Below are 8,809 nucleotides of genomic sequence, written 5' to 3' on the forward strand. Positions count from 1 at the left end.
GGGGCATCAACTTATAGTGGTCTTTTAAAGTTAGAATGAACACCTAGGCCCAATTCTTGTGTCATCTAGGAATGCCTGGTGGGAGTAGGTGGCTGACAGAGAGATCAGACCCAGATCCTAAGAGAGCTGCTTCTATGTGTCAGCATACCAGTAATTTTGCCAAATGATATGTTCTTGAAAGTCCATTTATGAATATTAAAGATGCTTTCGTGAACCCATTGCTAAAATTGATAATGGTAACTGTGGGTTTGTGGCATGTTTGTTCAGGCATGGCTGCTTTTGCAGGCACAGGGTTCAAGGGTCTCGATGGTTTAGATTTGGAAAAATGTTAGCCGTTTGTACCCAAAATGCTCGTAAGTCTGTCTCGATAGTCTTTGATGCAGAGTCGTCAGAGACCCCTAAGTGGGTGGAGATCTGACATTATCAGGCTCACAGGACAACTTTACAGAAGCTTTCTGTGCCTTCCCCCTATGTGGATGACAGAACTCCACCCGCATCACAGCTTTGTCACTGTGATAAAACATGTGACGCACAACATAAAGGAGGACAGGCTTCTTTGGGTCCATGGTTTCAGGTCGAGGTCAGCTGGGCCACTAGTTCTCAGCTTGAGGTGAAGCAAAATACCACAGTGTTGAAAGCGTGTGACACAGGAGGCCCTTTACGTTAGGGTTGTCAGGAAACAGAAAGACAGGAAGTGGTTGAAGCTCCTGTATGCTTCAAAGGCCCAACCCCAATGACCTATTTTACTCCAACCAGACCCTGCTTCCTAACATTTCTGTCATTTCCTGTTAGCTGCCACAGCTAGAGACCAAGCTTTCACACATAAACCTCTGGGAGGCATTCCATATCCAAACCATAGCACCCTCTGTGACTTGCTTACATTTACCATTATAATGCTGGGAGCAAGAATTGAGAGGAGAAGAAAAAGCCATCCCCCAGTGTCAGCGCCAGCACCGACACAGTACCGAGAAAGGGGCGAAAACCTACAGGATGAAAGAAACACACACACACACACACACACACACACACACACACACACACACACAGGTTATCATGTCAAGCCAGGAGAGGAAGAGAGGAAGAGAGAGAGAGAGAGAGAGAGAGAGAGAGAGAGAGGGAGGAAGAGCAGAAGGAAGAGTGAGAGTGAGGAAGAGCAGGAGAGTCTCCTGTAGCTTTATTCACCACTTATATACCCAAGTCTCCAGGTAGAAAATAACTGGGAAGCACAGTGGGAAACCCTGGCTCATGACTACCTGGCTCTGACTTCGGTAACAAAAGACCGACTAGGAGACCTGAATTAATTAGGGAGACCAGCCTAAATCTCCAGGATAAAGGCTGAGGAAGCAAAAGGCAGAAGTAAATTGACCGACACTCAGGTGTGGTCCAGGTGTGTCGGTTCCACATGCATCAGCCGGGCTCAGCAGAGGTCATGCAGTGGAGACACCGGGTGTTTACTACTTGGTCTTTTCTTCCTGTGCCGTAAATACATGGGAGAGGCCTCTGTCCAACAATCCCATGACTTTAACTGTGGCCATACAGTTACAAAGCAGCCAGGCCCAAATCCAATATGGCTCACTACACCCCAGGTTCTGACCTACCTCTGGTTGCTTAGGCTGTGTGACTTAAGTTTTGCTCCGAAGCACCGGGCTCAGTACTTTGCCCATACCTTGGTGTTGACGACAGGACATGTTTCTGCCTCTGTGATGCGTTCATGACACACAGGGTGCTCGGGCTGCACTCATTTAGTGAGGCTTCTCCCTTCAGTCTCCTGCTAAGACCATGACAGAAACAGACTCTAAGTGGCCCTTAGAGAGATACGGAACCAATCAGCATCAGCCTCCTGCTAAGAGTCACCCAGCCGAAATCAGTTATGTGGGTTTTGTTGTTGTTGCTGTTGTCTTTTGTTCTTTGTTTCTGTTAGGTAGTAATGAATGACAGGCACATAGATTGCCAACATTCAATACCCCTAACACCTGATAACAAAGAGCCTTCTTATCACGTTACGCTTCTGGCACTTTGTAAATAAGATCTTTTAAACTCTTACGGCTAATCTGGGAGCAAAGTCCCCACATGCCTACTGTATAGATCAATCAATCAGTGCTTTGAGATAACAGGCCTAAATCACAGAATGGGGAGGCACAGAACCTGAGTAAGTGTTGCCCAGTTTGTAGAGCCCGTCCTCTTTCATTTCTCCAAAAGGCTCACTCTGTCTGACTTGCTCAATTGAACTCAACTGAACGATCCATGGACTCGGCAAGAGGGTCAAAAACTGAAGCACAATCCAGTATATTTGCCCGTTCAACACAGATGAAAAGAGGCAGTGCATCAGTGCATTGTGGGAATATCCTAGGGATGTAGGCTCAGTATGCTCCTCACTATCAGACAGATACGCCACATGTTCCAGTTTGATTATGGATGTGTCGGTTCTGGATGTGTCGGTTCTGGATGTGTTTCACATCCTGTTTGCTTTCATTCATCTTGCCCCCTGTATGTAGTCAACTCTAGACAAAGGAAACCTCTTTAGAGAAATGCACACCTTTTAGAGTGTGACCAAAACCTTTGAATATATATCTCTAAGACTGACTATCATTGAAATGTCAGTAACGACGACTTTCAGAAATGCATTCAGCTGGGGCTGGAGAGATGGCTCAGCAGTTAAGAGCACTCATGCTCCTCCTGAGGACAAGGAAGAGTTCAGCTCCCAGGACCCATGGTGACCCACAATTGCCTGCATCTCCAGCTTCATGAGACTCTAATGCGCTTTTCTGGCCTCATCAGGCACCTACATACATGTGGCCTACAGATATACACACATATATGGACACATACTTTTAAAAACTTTATAAATTTCAATTACTCAATAAATCTGCGTTCTCCAACAGTGTGTGTCACCAGGTCAAAAAGTTTGAAAAGAACAAAATTACTTCTACTCTTCTAGAGGAGAAAAGCAATAGGAAATAATAATTCATATTAATAAATATCATTAAATGCAGACCATTTCTGAATTTTAGAATAAAAGTAATTAATCTACTGAAAGAATGGAAAACCAGGAAAGATTAAAAATTATAATTAAAGAATGGGAATGACATTTACTATCAGAGGCATCTTGCCGACTATCTGAGTAGTACACTAAATAAAGCGAATTACTTCTACCATAATAACAGTATTTGCTATAATACAATGGCAAGCAAGAAATCTAATTGCAACCTGTCAAGGATTATAAAAAAAACCCCACCATGGTTATAATGTGGAAAATGCAGAAAGAATAGATATGATCTGTATTTTTAAAAGAACAGGGTAATGCTGCTATATAGTTTCATTTCCAGATATCAGGATTTAATATAATAAGAAAAGACAGAGAAATGAAAATTGGGGAGACTTTGAATAGGAACTTTAAGAGGGGATTTGCAACCGAATGGAAACAGGCGATTTTGATTATATTTCGGTGTGAGATAAAGGAAAGATGGGTAAACCCAAAGTAAAACATAATTATAAGTTTCTTTATAATCCCCGGAAAATATTAAAGATTAGATCCCAGAATTGCATTACCAGCTGTACACGTTTTGCCATTCATGGGGACTCACTGTATGTTAATGATGGTCAGAAGTCAGATAAAAATGTGCTCCTATGTGGAAATAATCATAAAGGTGTTTAATAAGATATCTAAAATTTTTCCTTTCTCTTTTGGAAGTGGAGAAATCATAAACTCATAACAAAAAATAATCTTAGAACTTCAGAGTAGGAGCGAGGAGACAGACTGTGACTCCACTCCTGCCCAGAGAACCAGACCCAAAACACAAGCACCTGTCACAACCAACAGCATCACTGTTCCAGGCCATGCACAACACCTTGATTCCTCTTCACAGCATCCACAGTGAGTACCAGCTAATTCCTGTGAAACACATTCTGAGGAGAATACAGATGTCATCATAGAATCCCAGGGACTAATCGACCAAAACCGCAGGCCAACAGACCTGCCTTCACAGTAGTTGGGAAAGACAGTTATTGCTCGTTCTAATTTAAAATTGACTGTCCATTGTGAACAGAGAGGTCAACAGCCCCTCACACAAACACTACAGCCCAGAGTTCGGCAGTACTGATGATAGGTGAGATTAACAGCTCTTTTTAGGTGAGTATTGAGATTTGGGAGGACTTGATTAGTCATGAAAGATCTGAGGTTCATCCTATGGAGGGATCACAGAAGCTGCTCTAAACCTGAGACGCTGTGTTCTGAGTCTCAGAAAGCAGCAGTGTGGTTTATAAATCTGCTCATTCCTGTGCTGTTTGTTTGTTTGTTTGTTTGTTTTACTGTGTGCTCTAACACAAAAGTACATGAACAGACACAAGAAGCTGCTTTTAGGAACCAGATGCTAGGTGAAATGTATTTTTGTAGGTTACATATAGGAGATTTGTAGGAAATCACAAGAGTTTCTTTTTTTTTTTTTTTTTGCTAATGAAATTAAAACAATAAAAATACACAGAAAGCTTTGGTAGGAAAATTAAGCAAAACTCCAATAGTGTCATCTTTGAAGAAGTCACATTGGCCTTTTCCATCTCAGAGCACTTTTCTGGAATACATAATTAAAAAATGATTATTACTTATTCCACTTTATTAAGTAGAAATGTACATTACTTGATTTTGCTATTTCCTGATAATATTCAATAAATACTTATTATTATAGATATTGACATGAAGTAGCTAGATTAGAGGCAGCGTCTACATAGAAGATATAGATATGACTATGCATTTATTTTCTTTAAAAGAATATTCATTTTATTTATAGTTACAGTAGTAGATTGGAAGTAGTTTGGTTAATAATAAGGAGAAAAATTTCACAAATCTACACTCCTCTCATACAGATTATACCTATCATCATTTTGTATATTTCTTTCCAAAATTTTACTCCTTTAAATATATATATATATATGTATATATATATATATATACAGATTTATCTTCTAATTTTTTCTTGATAGTAATCAACATGTGTTTATTTGGACAATAATTTCTAAGAGTATTTTATTTGCTGTACAATATTCTATATCAATAAATGGACTCTATCTTTAGCATTTATCTATTTGTCTTTGATTTTCAATTCCTTTAGAACGTTGTTCAATAGTAGACGCTGGTTCTCTTCCAATCCCCTTTGATTTTCCTTCGGGGATGGTGACGAGGTTTATCCCTCAGCTTCCTTTACACGTTTCTATGGGTTCAGGAGTGATCTTTTCCCAAAGAACTGTGTGAAGTAGCAGACGATGTTTCCCCAGGACTGACTCGCAACATCTTTCACAAGACCGTCAAATATCTCCCCTTCTCCGCTGTTGGTGGGGCTGCGCCTAGAAGACACTTGCGGAAGACATTGCTGAAGGACTGAGCAGAATCTCCTGATTGCTCCTGCCTCCAGTCAGTCGTTCTGTGAATGAGGGCCAGTGCTCTAGTCCGTGGAGCTACTGAGATTTGAAGGCTTTTCTTTCATTACTGACATAATCCTAACTACTGGAGACAGTGGGGTTTGAAAGGAGGCACTAACTGCTCATAAGATATAATACCCAGGCTGACACGTGGTAGTGAGGAAAGCCGTAGCTGGATGGGAAGACCCATGTGACACTGCAACAGGATGCGCTGGATCCCATCATCAGAGCTGCCTAAAAACAGAGCAGGCACTTAACAGAGTCCTGGGCTCTAGGCAAAGACTAGGAAAATAAAATTTTTGAAATGCATAGGATGTTATCAGGAAAGCATTAGAATTAAAACAGATTCAGAAATAGCTGGATGGTTTTTATTTATTTATTTTTTTAAAGCATAAGGATAAAGAAATACACAAAGAGAAGAAATGTGGGCTATCCAAGTGTTTGTAAAGCTGTGTGTATTTCTCGAGCCTATGAAATGGAAGCAGAGCAGCAGATGCCTGCCGGGGATGCCCCAGTGCTGAAATGCATCTCAGAACGTTGTCTTTTTTTCTTATGAGTGCAATGACAATGACATCAACAGGCACGTGTGGGTGAGAGTTAAAGATTCGAAACTGAGGCGGGAAAGCAGGGTTAATAATTGTGGTTATGGAGGAAGTCTGGGTGGGACTCCTGATACATAAATAGGAGTGGATATGACTGAATGAGGAACTAATTGCAGAGAGACTGAAAACCTTTGACCACCAGAGACTTAGAATCATTCTTGAGTAGCAACGGAGAAGCTTCTTCCTGAAGGCAGGATCCAGGCTGGGAGAGCGTAATCATCGCGTTCTCATCGCCCCTAGTCTGGCCTCAGAGTCCCTACTTCTTAGCTCCACCTCTGCTGGCCAGGCTCACTAGGTTCATAATTTCTCCTCACCTTAATAAGAAGGTTTTTCTTTTCTTTAGTTTCTCCTTTTGAGTTTACAAAAACAGCTGGGTATGGTGGCATATGCCTGTAAGCCTAGCACTCAGGAGGCTGAAGCAGGAGAATAGAGAATTCCAGGCCAGCCTGTTCGCAAACCAAAACAAAATGCTGAACCCCATCACCAGCGTCTAGCAATCAAAAGGAGCAAAGCTTTAACGCATGCCTCAGTGTGAATGAACTTTGAAAACACATTCTGGCAAAGAAGCAGATACGGAGGACACACAGTTTGAAAGCCCAATGGTATGAATGCCACAACAGCCGTAACCATGGAGACTGAAAGCTGACTGGTGGGTGCCTGGCACTGAGCTGGGGTGGGAGATGATTGCGCATGGGCTCTGTAAACTGACTTAAAATCATTGAAACAAATGTCTGTCAAGATAGGATTAGCATATTAGAATATTTCCAAACATTGAACTAACCTATAAAGTTGTCTTTCCATGGAGCTTTAGAGAAAAATGTTTTGAAACCCTGCATGGGGGAACATGCCTTTAATCCTAGCACTTGGGGAGACAAAAGCAGGCCTTCTGAGTTTGAGGCCAGCCTGTTCTACATAGTGATAGTTGTAGGGCAGCCAGAACTACACTGTGACACTCTGTCTCAAAACAAAAACAAAGTCAAATATAAATAAACAAACAAAAAAGAGAAGAGAGAAAATTTTTTGAAATGAAAATATTATTACATCATTTTCCTCTCACCTTTCTTCCTTCTGGCCCTTCCCACGCACCCCTCCCCACCTTGCTTTCTCTTCAATTTCTTTGTTTGTACTCTCTCTCTCCGCCCCCCACCTTCTCTCTCTTAAATAAATAAATACAAGCTGCTCAGTCTGTACGATGTTACTAGTGTACACACATTTTCAGAAATGACCACTTGGTTTTGGACAGCCAGCTATGTGGCTCCTCTCTAGGGAAGACTATTTTTCCCCGCTCTCAGCATCCCTTAGTTGCCTATAGTCCTTGTGTAATGTTGAGGCCTCATGAGCTTTCTCCCTATTCTGTTAGGATGTCTATTGGTCTTGTTCAGAGAGCCATGCTGATGAGATTTGGTAATGTGTGTAGCTGTCTCTAACTTTTCTAGGAGAAACCTCTCACTGCAAACTTCTTGTTCCTTTGGATCTTACAATCTTTTCATCCTCTTTTCCACAATGATACGGGAACCTTAGGACCAGGAACTGTGTTGAGATGTATCATGTGGGCCTGGGTACCACACGAAATGTTCTCTGCATTTTCATCCATTGGTTGTTGTTTGTTGTAATGGCCTCTGTCTGTTGCACAGAGATGTTTCTTTGATGAAGGGTGAGACCTATACTTATGTGTAGGAATAAGGAAAAATATTTAGGATGTTGTTAGAAATTATACTGGTTCAGTAAAATTGTGGTTATAGTTTCTCCTCAAGGACCATGACTTCACTAACCTGGGTTAGTTGGTTAGGTTTCTACTACAGGCATGAGTTCCCCCTCTTTGGGTGAGCCTTAAGTATAATTAGAAAGCTGTTGTTTACCACCAAAGTGTGCATGCCACCATTGCGCCATAACGGTTATATTGGCATGTTGGTCAGTTGCTGTTAGTTCACAGACATCATATCTGAGTAGGAGTATTGGTTATGTCTCTCCCTTGGAAGCATGCATGGTGACTTTTGGTACCATAAAAGCTCGTCTTCAGGGAGAAGGCTTTTATGTCAGAACCACCTGTGTTGGAAATATTTAGTAACTTCATCAATCGGGACATATCTTTAACCTGTGGGAGGCAACCTAGGGCAACAGCAATAGTCTATAATGTCTCAGAAGTCTCTTGAATGACCCTGACAAAGAACTCACAAGGGGGCTTCTCCTGACAGGTATTGGAGTTTTTGATAGTCTATGACATTGGTGGGATACTGTCTATCTACCATGGACATCTCAATGTATTTCTACAGAAAACTAACAGTGTAGTTAAAGTGTGGTGCTTTTAGTAGGGACTCATGTGTCTACAAAAACGTGAGGGTATGTTGTAGTCTGAATGTTGGCAGTTCCTCTCTACCAAAATGATGTGCTCAAAGCCACTTGATAATATGTTACTTGTCTGAGGTGTCTTTGAGTGGTGATAAGGAAGGGTAGGGCTGTCACAGGTTGGATTAATGCCCTTTGAAAAGGAACTTTCTCCAAATGAGGATATGGTAAGAAGGCCTGTATCCTGTGCACCAGGAAGCAGTCTCACTAGAACATACACCTTCCAGCATCTCGACTGTGGTCTTTCCTGAATGGAGAGAATGACTGCTTTTTTTCTAGAGCTCACCCATCCTGTTGTATTTTTCTAAGTATATGGTAACTTGAGTGGCAAAGATACAATAGAGTTACCAACTTCTGCTTTTCCTAAAATATGAAAACTTTTTGGCCCTCACATATTATAAAGCCAAAAACAACACACACACACACACACACACACACACACACACACA

The sequence above is a fragment of the Rattus norvegicus genome, chromosome 9 (genome assembly GCF_036323735.1).
Source record: "Rattus norvegicus strain BN/NHsdMcwi chromosome 9, GRCr8, whole genome shotgun sequence".
Classification (NCBI taxonomy): domain Eukaryota; kingdom Metazoa; phylum Chordata; class Mammalia; order Rodentia; family Muridae; genus Rattus; species Rattus norvegicus.